The 16,409-nt window shown below is 40.1% G+C and overlaps 1 long non-coding RNA gene across 1 annotated transcript; it reads right to left on the reverse strand.

The window, feature by feature from the left end:
- Positions 1-1,753: 1,753 nt before the first annotated feature.
- On the reverse strand, positions 1,754-16,350 carry LOC114789303 (uncharacterized). The gene is made up of 3 exons (XR_003749640.1): positions 16,219-16,350; positions 13,511-13,653; positions 1,754-2,652 (listed from the first exon to the last, which is right to left on the reverse strand). It is a non-coding gene; the product is annotated as an uncharacterized LOC114789303 (long non-coding RNA).
- Positions 16,351-16,409: the final 59 nt, after the last annotated feature.

Consider the following 16,409-nt stretch of genomic DNA (forward strand, 5'->3'; position numbering starts at 1 on the left):
TGACCCAATTAGTTTTTCGTGTCTTGTGTTTTCTGTGATTTTCTTTCTTTTCGTACCGGTACCTGTACATATTTGCACGGTTTTCTATCAAAGGGGGGAAAAGAATAAACAAATAAAGGAAGAGCACTTTTTGATATAGTCTTTTTTAACTCCGCCGCCGGACATCCTGCCACACAGATGAACCAGATTAGATGTCATGTGCCTATACTGCACTCTGTTAAAACTGAGTTCTTAATATGTGTTTAATACCTAAGATACACACTACAGCAGAAACAGAAGATCCTGTTCGAAGTTTTATGGTATTTTTTTACACTTGTTTTCAGTTGCTGACGTGTTTTTTTTTTTCTTGTTTTAAGTGTTTTGTAGTATTTTGTTATCATGAATTGCTTAATGAACTTTCTTTCTTAAATGAAACTTTAATTAGGAAAGGTTAGGAAAGAGACCATGAATGGTAATATGTTAGCACTTTTCTATCATTTCACAAATATGTTTTTCCCAATGCCTCAGACTACTGTGGATGATAATGCTGCAGAATATAATTTCTTGTTATTATTTTGTAATATGCATTAGTCCTATGTAACTTCACAGCTAATGCTCTTTAAGTTCAAACAGGTTTTGGTTCTTTATGTTCTGCATTTCTTTGTCAATATCTGTTATCTCTGAGCCAACTCTGTGGCGACCCCTGGTGGCTGTCGTGTCTGTGATTATTTCATTTTACGTCTTTAAAACTTCTTTATGCCATAGAAAAAAACCTAGAAAGGAAAACTAGTTGACTAGTGTTAAAGACCCCATATTGTAGGAATCTGCTTTGAGGACTATAAAATCTGACACTGGCCAGTTATCGATCATATGAATGTGTTACCTTACTACACCTAATGAAATGAGATTTTCATCAGAGAACACTGTTTCTCTTGCTGCATTTACAAAGAAAAAGTTTTGATTGTGTAAGTAATCAATCACAACAAATATTTTAGCATTGACGTAATGTAAGCAGGTTTGATTGGTTTATTTACATTATGTCAATGCTAAAATATTAGGTGTGACAGATTACTTCTTTTTTTTTTAAGTTTAGCCAGTGTTCAGTGTATCCGGATTTCGTATTTTCTTCCTGTGGTATAATTTTCTACTTATTACTCAGAATGCTTCCACAGCATCAAAGTTGATTGTTCTATGTGATAGGAAGATGAATGATTGTGTGTAAGCCAACTAAACCTGCAAACCATACAGTACAAATATCACATTCACTTCCTGTCTGGTATTTGCCTCCCTAATGCTAAGTGGTTTCTTGGTTGACATTTATGTAGTTGTCCCTGTTCTCTTCTCCGGATACTGCCAAACCACACGTCCGCTGACTCACCACCTCTCAAACACACAAACACACACACAAAAAAAAAACCCTTTCACACATATACTCAGGCTAGCACCCACATCAGCACTGAAGGACAGGAAGCACTGAAACCCTGATGTTGACAATCAGTTTTATTTAAGGAGATACTGACTTATCTAATGCACCACCTAACTATGGAGAACACAAGATGTTGTCTGCACGCTGTACAAAGGAGAGGACACACAACGCATCTCCGGAAAGGGCCCAAAGAGTCTGACCTCATTCAGGCGAGACAGACATTAAACATTACCTTGCAATAAATTTCATTTGTTCAGAAGAGGCGTGAGCTGCTGCAGCAGGCCACGAGTGAAAATGTTAGCACGGCCAACTGGTGTTTACTCTGAGCCTTTTTCTGCACCTGCACATGCTGCTGGGCAAGCCATTGAATAGAATTACGTCTTATTTTTGTGCAAGGGCGTGTCTTTATTCCTTGAATTCATGCACAATATAACATATTGTATCTCAACATTTAATTTGTTTCTTGATCTACCACCAAATATCATGCAATGGGGTTAACCACAAAGGAAACATTTGCTGCATCATGGGTTTTTATTTTTACTTCTCCATTCGGATGTGCCCCTGATAGCAGGACAACTTTGAAGCACCTAAAATGTGATTAACCATTGTTACATGCATTTTTTAAAAATATGCACCATTCCTTGTCAACCTAATTTTATGGCTGACATGGTGTAATGTTTTTTTTCCACACCCACCACCAGTCAGAAGTTAAAGTGAGTACTTAGTGGTTCTGTTAACAGATTGAGCGGCGCTTCACTGGGGCCTGGGGTCTGGTTTTACCCCAGCCTACTGTCAAAGGCAAGTAAACGCATGTGAATTTTATATGGGTTTAATGTTATCATAAAATTGTATGTTAGGTTCGCCAGATTTGGGATTGTTAATTTTGATAATTTTATAGTTTAGTGTAAATTACAATCTATTTTTGGGTCATGAAGAGACAGTTCACATAATTTGAAAAAGGAACTTGCCAGACAGGAATGTTGGCACACACCTGTTTCAACAGCAGCCCCAGTAATGCCCCATGGCCCATGGTAAATATTTGTTTGATATGACTGCAGGACTGCAAAGGGGGGGGCACGTCTCCTTCTGGTGAAGCTGTATGCTTCGTCCTTGATGGTGCAACGCTTTGATTTGTTATGAACCCAGGCCTGACAGAAAAATGCTTCCGAATTTGTGGTCCTGGTTTCTTCCTTCTCCTGATGTTTGGAATTGTCTCCTTGCTGCTGTAATTTCATTTCCTGTGTTTCCTGTTGGATATAATAGACCTCGTTTAAAGCCGGCGCATCATCCAACCCAGGCAGGAGGCCAACCACCCACACATTTTTAGCTAAGGCTGCAGTGACTTTGTGCCAGAACTGATCAAACAGGAAAAAAAACATTCCCAAATGTTCACCGGTTTACCACCAGAGACCACTGAAATCTCACAGCACCCCCCCACCCTCTTCATGTGAAACAATGAGTATCGGGTATCAGATGCACCCTGAAGAGTATTGGTAGTTTGACATGGTAGAAAGACTTTAAAAAAAGACTTAAAATGGTCTTTCAACGTTGACACTGTGCTCTCTGATTAGGCTGAAATCTGATGACTTCATCCAGAACAGTACTTTGTTCTGCTTTATAGCTTTTATATTACCTGATTTTTATGATTTACCGAGCAAGCAGACGTCATTATATAACCCGTGTTTTAAGACAATCATTTTAGATCACAGACCAGTTGATGTTACCTGTTGTGAAGTGGTTATCTTATCTCTAAGTCTACCTGACGTGTGCCTGGAGATTTTATTATTGTGCCTGACAGGTCATATACAACTTTTTTTTTCTGCAAATAACATGATAAATACCATTTTTGCGCCAATGTTTGACCTTTAGTATCCCTGCATTCGAAATGAGGATCTAGAGCAATGACATTTCTGTATTGTTTCAACACACAACCTACATGGAGGAAATGGGGACTGCAACAGAAGCTCTTTTGTTCAATCTAATACGGAAAACAAGTTTTCTTTTCTTTTTTTACCGAAGAAAAGTCTCCTGTAATCAGAGTCTATTTTCATTACCTTCATGTCATGACAGATTTGGATTCTTTTGGCACCACAAGCAGCTTCATGAGATGAGTGGTCAACATTGGAACTCATTCAGAACTGCGGGAAATCCCCAGTTTCAGGTGGTTGAGAGAATGAAACACTGTCATCGCTACAAAAGGTTGAAGAGCATAAAATATGGTATTTTGCATAGTATTTGGTTAACTAATTAACCTCGGTAACATTGTGTCATGGCATGATTTCTCAATAAAGCCACACTAGTTAACTTTACCACTTTACCTGCCTGCAGCAGGCGCTGGTGGTAGACTCTCCAATGAGGGCGTGGGCTGAGGAATCTCCATGCTGTTTGGCAATAGCCAAACATCACAATAAAGGAGACACGAGGCACATGTGCACAACATCAAGAATGCTTTAATGAGCCTTTACACGAAGGCCACAAAACAAATATCTATTGATGTGGGTTATATACAACCATACACAACAGCTAGCAATGCTGTTAACATAGCACTGTACAAGATGAACAACACAGACTGGAAAAACGGCAGGGCTTCAAATCAAGCATAAGTGTACACCAGGATTCCTGGAGCAATCCTGGACGAGCTTTGGTATTACCAAACTTCTCTATTTCAGTAGGATGGCTGAAAGTTAGGTGAATGTCACTACAACCGAGGTAGTTGTAATTACAACCGAGGCCCACTTTAGATTAGCAGAGAACAAAGGTTCTTGGACTAAATAACAACCACAGGCACATATACACAACCATATACACAACCAGACCAATGAGAGGTAAAAACACGGTGCTTAAGAAGATTCACACGTGGTAAGTAACTAATTAAATTCTCACGTTACGAGTTTTTGAATCATTTGTAATTTTTACTTTTTTTACTCAAGTATTTTTTTACCCAAGTATTTTACTTCGCTACATTGGGGGAAAAAAACTTACCTGAGTAAAAAAATTAAGGAATTCTGGAATTCTGGAATTCTGCTACTTCTAAAGAAATCTTCCAAAAATGTTATTGACCCCAACAATAATGCTCCACGCATCACTTCAAGCACAGAGAAAGTCATCTTTTGTTTTAACGTTAAAACAAATTCACAATTAGATTGACACGAACAATGACAATTTGACTGCTGTCAGAGAATAAGCATCAGTTTTTCAACGCTGAGCGTAATTGTTTACAGCCTGCAGCATGAAAGAATGTCGTAGTAAATAGAATGGCGTATTCAGTGCATCCGGAAAGTATTTTCATTTTTATTATCAATTATTATCATTTTTGTTATGTTACAGCCTTATTCCAAAATTGTTCTCCACAAAACACCACATAATGTCAACGTGAAAAAAGGTTTACTTGAGGTTTTGGCAAATATATTAAAAATAAAAAACTGAGAAATCACATGTACTTAAGCATTCACAACCTTTCCTCAATACATTGTCGATGTACCTTTCAAAAAGACAATTTTTTTAATATGATGCCTAGGCTTGGCACACTTATTCGCTTCTCAAGGACATTCACAATCCTGAAATCACTCCTTTAAAATCTGGCATTCATACTGAAGAACAGATCATTTTGTTTCTCATGGCCTGAGTCATGTGCCTTTTGGCAAACTCCATGTGCCTTTTACTAAGGAGTGGCTTCCTTCTGGCCACTCTGCCATACAGCCCTGATTGGTGGATTGCTGCAGATTTGGTTGTCCTTCTAGAAGCTTCTTCTCTGTTCACAGACCTCTGGAGCTCTGACAGATTGACTGTCAGGTTCTTGGCAACCTCCCTAACTTCTCCACAGATCACTCAGTTTAGGTGGCCGGCCAGGTCTAGGAAGAGTCCTGGTGGTTTTGAACTTCTTCCACTTACGAATGATTGAGGCCACTGGGAGCTTGGGATTGGGAGCTTCAAAGCAGCAGAAATGTTCCCCAGATTTGTGCCTCTGTACAATTCCTTTGACCTCATGCTTGGTTTGTACTCTGATTTGAACTGTCAACTGTAGGACCGTACATAGACGGTGTGTTCCTTTCCAATCAGCTATTTTTATTTCACAGCTGAACTCCAATTAAGCTGCAGAAACATCTCAAGGATGATCCGAGGAAACATGATGCACATTGTCATTATGGGATGCTCTGTGTAGAATTCTGAGAAAATTTTTTAAAATAAATTTTGGAGTAAAGCTGTAACATAATTCAACATGTGGAAAAACTGATACGCTGTGAATACTTTGTGGATGCACTGTATATGCTTTTTGCCCATGTATTTCATACATTACATTGCACAAACCGAACAAGAGCTTTACAGTCTAATACTGTAGTATTCTGTGGGACAGGGCACTTTATTTCACTTATATGAGCAGTCGGTGTGCTCATTTGCAGTACTCCAGTTGAGGGGCGATGAGGAGGGGTGCCACCCCTCTTAAATCCAACATCATCCCTCCATTCCATCCCTTGTACTATTTTATCAATGAATGCACGGGTCTATTTAAGGCCGTATGGTTTATTTATCTAACAAATAAAATGGAATACGTTGTAAATTGCGGAATTGCATATAATTTGCATTTCTGTCCACTGCAGCAAAATACACGTGTTTCCGCAGGTCAGTGATGGCGAAGAATCTGGACCACTTGCTCGATCGGTTCCACGCATGCTCGGCAAACTCTTCAAATCAGCTGATTCAAAACATGTTTTTTATTAACATGGTTCCAGTTCATAATGCAAGTGGGCCCAATGTTTTTTTTATTCCAGGTCTCTCTTATGTTTTTTATGTGATACGTTTTTATGTTGATTTCAAATGTGAAGCACTTTTCTTTTACAAATAAAAGAATGTGTAATGTTGTGAAATGCACATATTATTTACATGGAAATGGTTTACAAAAGTAAACAGTAAATGTGATTAAATGTGATTTGTCTTTTGTTCTTTTTTCACATTCACTCCATAATCTAAAACACAGTTGTGGAAACAATGGAATTCAGATAAATTAAAAATAAAAAAAAAAGAAATGTGAGAAAAAGTAAAAACACGAATGAAGGAGGGAAGAAACTAGTTTGTATTAATGTGTCTTAATATGAAAAGAACAAGACCACATTAATTTACATGCATAACAAAGCCTATTAGGTAGTAGTAGTGTGATGCCTTTGGTCAAAGGCAGTAATTAGTTCATGATGTGATAAGTTACATAAATAAGGTGATAAATAAGTTCATAGTTAAAAATAGTATAAGTAAATTCATGCTAAAAACTGTTAAAATGTTTTGGGTTTGAAATCTGATCCGAGTGGGACATCTGTATCACAAATGATCTTGTCGTGTTGTACGTGCAGAAACATGAGCGAGTGGGCGCTCTCACAATGGAGTTGTCTTTGACGTATTTTCTCCGGTAATGTGAACGAGTGCTTCGGCAGAATTAAGAGAGAAAACAGCGCATGTACACGCTAAATGTGCCCTACACGCTTGTGCCTTGGGAAACTTTCGTCTTTGTGAGTATTGATGTGTTCAAGCACTCAGATATGTATTGGAATCAGTTTTTGGCTGATAAAATATGGCGCTAATGTAATGCAATGGCTTTAAAACGTGTGTATTAGCTAGTAATTTATTTTTCCCTTTTTGTATGTTTCAGTTACAATATAAGAAAAGAGTTTATAAAAGATCTTCAGTAAAATCAAGAAAAGCAAGCCTTGTGTGGAGATTTCTTTTATTTGTTTGCTGGCTGTCTAGCTTCACATGGTCACGTGTTGTGAGGACAGCACAGGTAGTATTAATAAAAATACATACATTTAATAAAAATATATACACAAAAATACATTTCCTATGAGGCCACCATGGCATAGATAGGTATGAGGTAGAGAGGTACACAATGTAAGCTGCTGCATTTTTAGCTGTCAGGCCCTCAGGGAAGTCATGTGTAAATGACTGCTGATCATGTGACAGATGAGAGTGGGCCCTGATCTATTTGAATGCTGGAATCAGTGCTCCACCAGTTAAGGCTTAAGCATGAAAGGCAGAGGCAGCTTCCTGCCAGCAATACTCAATAATGGCCCTTTGTTGATGAGGTGATTGGGAACATGGATGGTGAACTGAATGTTGGTGCTGTCTTTTTCCCATTCAATACTTCAACACAAAAGCTTTTATTTTATTACAGGTTTTTGGAATTTCATTAAATCAGATTCAGGAGATGTTTATGTGAGACGTTAGCCCAGCAACCCAGCAATATACAGTAATATGGGGAATGTGTTTTTTTTTTTCTACTACCAAATGGTTGGTTCTTGTATTATATGTTTTTGTAAATCCTTTAATTTACACTGGGGAACTAGTCTGAAAATAGTGCCAATAATATGTAGTCAAAAAGATTCTGATCATTTCATTGTACAGCACAGCCAGTGTGTAAAAGCTGTGGTAAAGAGCCACTGTGCAAATTTTATTTAGTATGAAATAAAAACACCATGTCTGAATTAAAACAAGTAAACGTGTCATTACACAACCGAGTAGCACATGAAACTGCACATGATGATTAACTTGTCCCCAATATAATCCCTGGACGAGCACTAACTGCACAGTCATGGCCTCGCAACCCATGTGAATTCAGTTTATTACATAGACCAAACTCCTCCTTCCCGACCTCTATTGGATTTGCAATATTTGCATGGCATGACTGCTTGATCACAGAACGACCAGTGGTTTACAGACTGCCATGGTTGGAGGAGTTGTGTCTGCCGGAAGCCTGTGACAACTGGCCTGAGGAGAGGGACGTGAAATGTAGTACTGTGCCGGGAGTGCTAATATGTATTTTCTTGAAAAGACCAAGGAACCAAGGGCTCCGCTTCTGGCATTCTTGTGTGAACAGACACATCTAAAATGAATATCTAATTTGTGGAAAAGGGGGATGATCTGGTGTACCACTTGTTGACTGCAGGGATATTGGACCATGCTCCCAGGACAATCAAAATCCTGTGACAAAAGACTGAGCTTGGCCACCTGGAGCTCTCCGTTGCCGATGTCATAATTCAACTCAGCTCTAGTGTCTCAGCACAGGGGAACAGTTGTGGAGGTGTACCTTGATGCTGCAAGAGGATGGCTCCCACATTTCTTTAATGTAACATGAATTACTGCTTGTTCTGCAAACACACACTGTGCTTAGGGAGACCACTGGAGCCAGGATGATTTTTGTTTTTGACAATGCATTTTGTGGATGAAATGAGATGAATTTCTGCCCTACTGTCAGAAAGAAGTAAATGCAGGAGTGAAAACGAAAAGAAAACAGAAGCAAATGGCATAGGTGCAAAGTAAAGTAAAGGTGCAGAACATAAAGGATATGACTGTACACAGTGTGGAAAACAGACAGATGTGGACGCAGGAGATGTACACATCACAAGCGACAATGGAGTAAAGGAACGTGTACATCTCCTGCGTCCACATCTGTCTGTTTTCCACACTGTGTACAGTCATATCCTTTATGTTCTGCACCTTTACTTTACTTTGCACCTATGCCATTTGCTTCTGTTTTCTTTTCGTTTTCACTCCTGCATTTACTTCTGTCTGACAGTAGGGCAGAAATTCATCTATATGCAGGATGAATGCAGGATGGCATGTTCATGACCATTCATATTAGATTTAGATTTTTTAATTTTATATATATATATATATATATATATATATATATATATATATATATATATATATATATATATATATATATATATATATATATATATAATCAGAATATATATATATATATAATCAGAAAAGAGTGCCCGCTTTCTCTGGGCCATCGGCTGGGGTGTTGGGGGCTGGAGAGCTTGAGTTGGGCACCAGAGCACCAGACATCTCCTCTCCATAAATTGGAAGGAGAGAGAGAGAGAGAAAGACAAGACCTAGACAGAGACTGGCACACATACGGAGACACGTCTGAAAGCTGACGGGAATAAAGTGCAGAGGCGGGACATTCTGGAAACAATAATTTATTAAACAATAAAGAAACATGGCACGAGGGCCAAAAACAGGGAATAAAGGGGAGAACAGAAACTAGCCCGCAGGCGTGTGGCATTTGCCAGAACTTAAAACAACACTACACATACGTTGCAATACGTTGATCAGGCAATGATCCTGGGATCCCCAATGGAACGGCAATTCACTTCAACTCAAATTTTATTGTCACATACACAGTCATACACGGTAGGATGTGCAGTGAAATGCTTTTGCGACTGCTATTGACCCCAATATGCAAATATTGCAAACATAACCAAATATTACAAATTTATAACAGGTAGGGTGAAGTTGTACAAATATGTAAAGTGATTGGACTGTATTGGAGTTCTATATAGTGTTGTGGTTGTTGAGAGCTCGTACAGCCTGCGGGAAGAAGGTCCTCCTCATTCTCTCTGTGTTGGCCTTCAGGGAGTGGAAGCGCTTCCCTGATCGCAGCAGAGAGAAGAGTCCATTGTTGGGGTGGCTGAGGTCCTTCACTATCTTCCTGGCCCTGGTCCATATGCTGTAGATCGATTGAAGGTCAGGGAGCTTTGTACAGATGCGTTCAGCTGATCTAATCATCTTCTGTAGGGCTCGCCTGTCCTGCATGGTGCTGTTCCTGAACCAGGTTGAGATGTTTCCCGTCAGGATGCTCTTTATGGTGCAGGAGTAGGAGTTCCTAAGGAGGGCAGCCTAAAGTCTCTCAGGCGTCTGAGGTGGTATAGACGCTGCCGGGACTTCTTCACCATGGTGTTGATGTGACAGGACCATGACAGGTCCTGCGTGATGTAGCTGTCCACTCTCTCCACTCTCTCCTCTCCTATCAACTCCACTATCAACTCCTTTGTCTTGCTGACGTTCAGGTGGAGATTGTTCCTCTGGCACCAATTCTCCAAATTAACATAATTTCCCTTCCGAGTGCTGTGTGGAGGAGATGAGAGATCGCATCATCTCTACAGCGGTTTGGACGGTATAGGACGGCAGGAGGCGGGGCTGAAGGTATGCAAGCTGGCGATGCAGCAGCCAACCCAATGGAAAACTGTAAGGACAAATGGCATTCTGGCAGGGATTGCTGCTCCTCACTGCGGTATAGGCACAACCCTAGTTGATCACATTGAGACAGGTGTGTTCTTTTAAATTCCATGGGTTAATCTGGCACGCTGTCAGAGGGACAGTGTCAAAGTATGTGGTCCGACCCGATGAACATGCTTATTAGGTCAAAGGAAAACAAGTCATCCCAGAAAGCCGATTTAACCTATTCAACCAGCCTACTCCATGCGCTGATTCAGCTGATTGTGCTTCTAGCATACTATCTTTAGTGGCACGTTTAGAAGCTACCAGGCCTGTCCACTACTGATGCTGAGAGGAGGACCTAAGTGCAGGTGGCATTTTTATTCACATTAAGCAACCAGGTGTAAACAGCTCACAAACAAGGGGAATGAGACCCCAAAACAAACACATTTGAAAACATGTTTTAAAACTAAAGATTCTTGGAACAAGAGTGATCTATCCCAATGCATCTAGCCTAAACCTCATCGACAAGGTCCTTTTGTTTGTGATGGCTGATGGGGTGCAGATGTCAGTGATGAGAATGTGAAGGTGATCAGAAGCAGGGTGAGTGGGAGCAGGGCAATGAGGCCTGAGGCATGACAGCAGCAGTTACGTCATGTATGTTAATTAATGATGCATATTCAGAATATGTGTTGCATGAATATTTAGAACATTTTAATGCCCTATGCCCAGGGTCCTGGGATAGGCTCTGGCGCCTGTGACCCTGAAATGGATTAAATGGCCTCAGAGGTGAATGTGTTTAATATACAGGGTGGGCCATTTATATGGATACACCTTGACAATCCAACACAATGGGCAGCACATTGAACACAAGTGGTCAGAAACTTGAAAATAACTCATGAAAGAATAAAGTTATGTTAAAACCACACCATTGTTTTTCTTGTGAAATTACCAATAAATTTAATGTATCACATGACCCTCTTCCTATTGAAAAAAAAAAGTTGGCCGACTTCAAATGGTCACCACCCATCTTGAAAGGTTTGCCCCCTCACATATACTAATGTGCCACAAACAGGACATTAATATCACCAACCACTCCCATTTTATTACGGTGTATCCATATAAATGGCCCACCCTGTAATCACATACAAGGCCATTTTTACGCATTAGTGACGTCCTTGTACCAAAAAAAAGGCAAAATAAATCAAATGTTGAAACAACGTGTCATGCTTGTGTTAGGAAGTCAGGCGCATGTGCAGGAGCATTTCCTTTTGCCCTAAATAATTGTTCACGCCTACATATAAAACACTGGTGCTCGTTGTTTGCTTAGATGTGGTCACCAAATAAACGCACATTTTATAGAACAGGCAGAAACAGGACCGTTTGCTGAATGGGCTTTTTAAAAGAAATATAACAACAATGCAGGAATTCCACCAGCTTTCAGGTGGGAACTGGCACAGAAAACAATAGGCTTCTTTGGAGAATAAATCTTCGTATTCAGCAGTGGAGTAGTTGTGGTTAGCGTTCCTGTAGCCAAATCAGGACATTTAGAGTCATTTCTTGTCATGCAGGTGGTAAATTATGACTATAGGGGTGTATTTAAAATATGGGAAAATGGGATTCTACACATTGTATTGAATTTATTGTTAATATTATGTTTATAATATTCTTTAGCACAGTTCTACATGAATTGTTATGGCTTATTCTTGCTTGTGTGTTTTTCTATATTTTGGCTATGTTTTCTCTATGGGGCGTCAAGGTTCTTATTTCCATGCACAAAATACATGCTGTGCTGGCAAATGAATTATATAAAATAATGCTGCATTTTGTCCACATTTGTCCACGTTTTGTCTATTAGAAATGTTATGCTTTCACACAATGCAGAGTTCTTGACATTTCTATTTTGTGGGAAAAAATGTCTATGTTCATGACAACATGCCTTTTGTCAATGAAATTATATTGTGTCAACAAAACGATTTTCTATCCATCATATACTGATTCTGTCTATGAAATAAAAGGCAGGTTTTTAAATAAATTGTGTATAAAACTGTGTGCAAAATGCAGAAAATCTAAAAATGTACAAAATTATATAATGACTGTCATTATATAATTCAGTTGTGTGGATGTGTGTGCTTGTTAGTCTATGTAAGTATGTGTGGTCAGCTGTTGTAGAGCCTGACAGCGGTTGGCAGGAAAGACCGTCTTAATCTCTCTGTCCCACATCGTGGGTGCCGCAGCCTGCCACTGAAGGAGCTGCTCAGTGCTGTCAGGGTCTCCTGCATGGGGTGGGAGATGTTGTCCAACAGAGATGATAGCTTAGCCACCATTCTCCTGTCACTCACTGGGTCCAGAGGGCATCCTAGAACAGAGCTGGCTCTCCGGATCAGCCTGTTCAGTCGCTTCCTGTCTGCAGCAGAGACGCTACCTCCCCAGCAGACCATATCAGAAAAGATGGCTGGGGCCACCGCAGAGTCATAAAAGGTCTTCAAGAGTGGGCCCTTCACCCCAAAAGACCTGAGCCTCTGCAGCAGGTACAGCCTGCTCTGTTCTGCGGATGTTCCCCGACAGAACGTAAAATAGGGCGGAGTGACTGAAAAGCCAGCAGTGAAACGAGCAGCATAACTGAAAGTCTCACAAGCGAAAATAATGAAAAAAAAATTCCAACCTTTTATTTTACATTTACATTACATTTCGTTTGATATTAGGAAAGTTTTGTTTCAACATTTTGGCACAAATCCGATTCCACTTGTCTAGTTTATCTAGGCCCTCTTCTGTCTAGAGCCAAATCAGCTCGAATACCACTGGCACAGCAACTAAACTTCTTCTAAACGTTCACTGTGCCCAATCTTTGTGTTACTGCATGTGTTTACGCTGGTTTTGTCACAGGAATGAGGCAAGACAGGTGAGCAAGCGTGTAGGTGGAAATGAAACCCCAGTGGCGGAGTAGAGCAAGGATGCAGGTGAATGTCCACCGAATTGATCTGCAAACGTGTGACCAGCATGAGCTGCAACATCCACGGATGTTGATGTTCGCCATAACAGGCAAGACAAGGGACAGGAACAAAACAGGCAGGCAGGATTAAGGAGAAAGTGTAACAGAAACAAACTTACTTGGAATGGAAGAGAGCCGGTTCGTTGAGTCCAAACTGAGCAAATGGCTGCCATCTTGCCATTTTACAGGAGTTGCGTCACCCGCTTTCCCAATGCTCCCAGTCATGTGACAGGTTTCAGTTTGTATGGAGTGTAATCTGTAGCTGAATAAAATTGACATTTGCTGTGATTCACAAGACTGACACAGGAAGTTCCCTAAAAATGTTCAGATAGAAATTGCTAAAACTAAATCAAATAGCTCAGAAACTGCCTTAAAAAAAGTCAATATTCAAGATGAAATTTATAATCAACAATCTACTGACTTCACTCACAACTAAATCAGCTGCTTCCTACAGAAGTTCTACGATGATTCAGCAATAGTCGGCCTCACCACAAATGGGGATGACACGGAGTACACACAACTGACCAGGGACTTTGTGGACTGGTGCCAGCAGAACTACCTCCAGATCAACACTGGAAAGACCAAGGAGCTGGTGGTAGACTTCCGCAACCACTGAACATCCAGGGTGTTCATCTGAACAATAAAGGGTCCTCTGATGCCCTCTACAGAAAAGCAGGCTGTACCTGCTGCAGAGGCTCAGGTCTTTTGGGGTGAAGGGCCCACTCTTGAAGACCTTTTATGACTCTGCGGTGGCCCCAGCCATCTTTTCTGATGTGGTCTGCTGGGGAGGTAGCGTCTCTGCTGCAGACAGGAAGCGACTGAACAGGCTGATCCGGAGAGCCAGCTCTGTTCTAGGATGCCCTCTGGACCCAGTGAGTGACAGGAGAATGGTGGCTAAGCTATCATCTCTGTTGGACAACATCTCCCACCCCATGCAGGAGACCCTGACAGGACTGAGAAGCTCCTTCAGTGGCAGGCTGTGGCCCCCATGATGTGGGATGGATAGATTCAGAAGGTCTTTCTTGCCAACCGCTGTCAGGCTCTACAACAACTGACCACTCATACTTACATAGACTAACAATCACACACATCAGTTTTTATTATGTGTACATGTGTATATTTATCCACTCTGTACATATATACACTTACTTAAATTCTATACAGGCATTCACAAATATATTTTTATGTATATATAGATATTTTTATTTTTATAACTCACTTAACCTATATTTTTTCAGACTATTTATTTGTATAATTTTTTATTTTTATTATATTTTATATTATACAGTCTGCTGTTTTTTTTTTGTTTTTTTTTGCCGCTCTCATCTTGTTCTGTACGCTTTCTGCCGTGACACTGTAAATTTCCACTTGTGGGACTAATAAAGGATCATCTTATCTTCTCTTATCTTAATATGCCTTGTTTTTCTAGCTATAGAAGGTGTGATGTTTACTAATACATTTTTGTGCTTGTGTGTGACTTTTTTTCTGTGCTTTGATGCAGTCTACCTCCCCCTCTCATGAGACAGATATAATTACATATGGCTTTGATACGATACAGATCATTACTGCATTCTTCCATGCAGGTGCAGAAATATACTTGGTAAGGCTTGATGTTTGTTTGAAATCAAGTGTAGGAACACACCACAATATTACACTGTATGACATTTAACAGTATTAAGATGGTCATAAGATTTTAGAGTTTAGGGTGTAGACATGTACTAAGTAAATATTGAAACTTCGGGACATTGCAATGCAAAGAGCAATTCTAAAAATGTGGCCTTTCAAAAAAGACAGGGATGATCTCACAATTTGACAATCTGAATAAAACCCTTCCTTCTACCTCCACAGTCAGCTCAGTAGAAAAGAATGCAGATGGTGTTATTAAACTATGATAAGTTTTTGCATTCTACTGCAGAATATTTTGAATTTTTTTTGTCTGTCCTATATATTTCACATGATAATAAGAATCCGGGTAAGGTCACTCTACATAGGAGTGGCTTACATGTTGATACGATGTGGCATATAGCCTCCCCATAATTAAAGGCTTGTCATCTGAGGGTAATTCCTCAAGCAATGAAAAGACATTACTGGAGTTTGAGAGGGAGAGGTAAAAATAAACCTGAAAAGCATTCCTCCTGTAGTGATGTAATCCACTGCGGTGCTGACTCAGACCGAAAAAAAAGGCCACACTGAAAACAAAGAGTGTCTGGTACAGAGTAGTGATATATTTATATAAAATGTTATGTGTGAATACTCGTTTCTTTCAGACTAGTACATTTTCACAGCACATTTACATTTTGCATGTCACCATGTCTACCTGAATTTGGAATTTTGATTGGTTTTAACAAACCTATGATCTATTACAGACACTGTTGAGATAGCAAATATATTATAAAGAGTAATGGGTGTCATGTACATACCCAAACATGTTGAAAAGTAGTGCAACATTAATACTCGGACATGTGAAGGATTTAACAAGTCAAGAGTCCAACAGAGCGGCGGCACTCACATTTACAGAGGAATTCCCCTTACTTTCCTCCCCAAGGCTTTATCAGGCTACCACTACAAATATGTTCAATGGTTAAATAACGTTGTACAGTTATAGAATTACGATCAAAAAATTAAACAATATGTCATGAACATTAATTATGTATTCTTCTCAAGACAACCTATAAAACCTTCTGCCAGGAAACAGTCGAGATTGCGCAGTTTATTTGGAAAGTGTGTGTTCTTGGTAGGACACGTGACAGGGACAGGGAAACACTTCGACCACGCCCCTTTACAACGTTCGCTCGAAACACAAAATAATAATACTAATAATAATTACAGCGTGTTGCGCGAAGCCCCCCGAGTCCGTCTGTTCGTCAGAAGCCACCGGCATATAAGAAGGCAAATAGTGACGGGCCAGGCTCTGGCGCCGCTCCTCTTCTGCTTTTCCTGAAACACTGCGCGGCGCATGCGCAACGAGCGCAGCGCTGCAGCAGACGCGTCAGCGGCGTGACGTCCCCCGATTCAAAA

This window comes from Denticeps clupeoides, chromosome 4 (genome assembly GCF_900700375.1).
Source record: "Denticeps clupeoides chromosome 4, fDenClu1.1, whole genome shotgun sequence".
Classification (NCBI taxonomy): domain Eukaryota; kingdom Metazoa; phylum Chordata; class Actinopteri; order Clupeiformes; family Denticipitidae; genus Denticeps; species Denticeps clupeoides.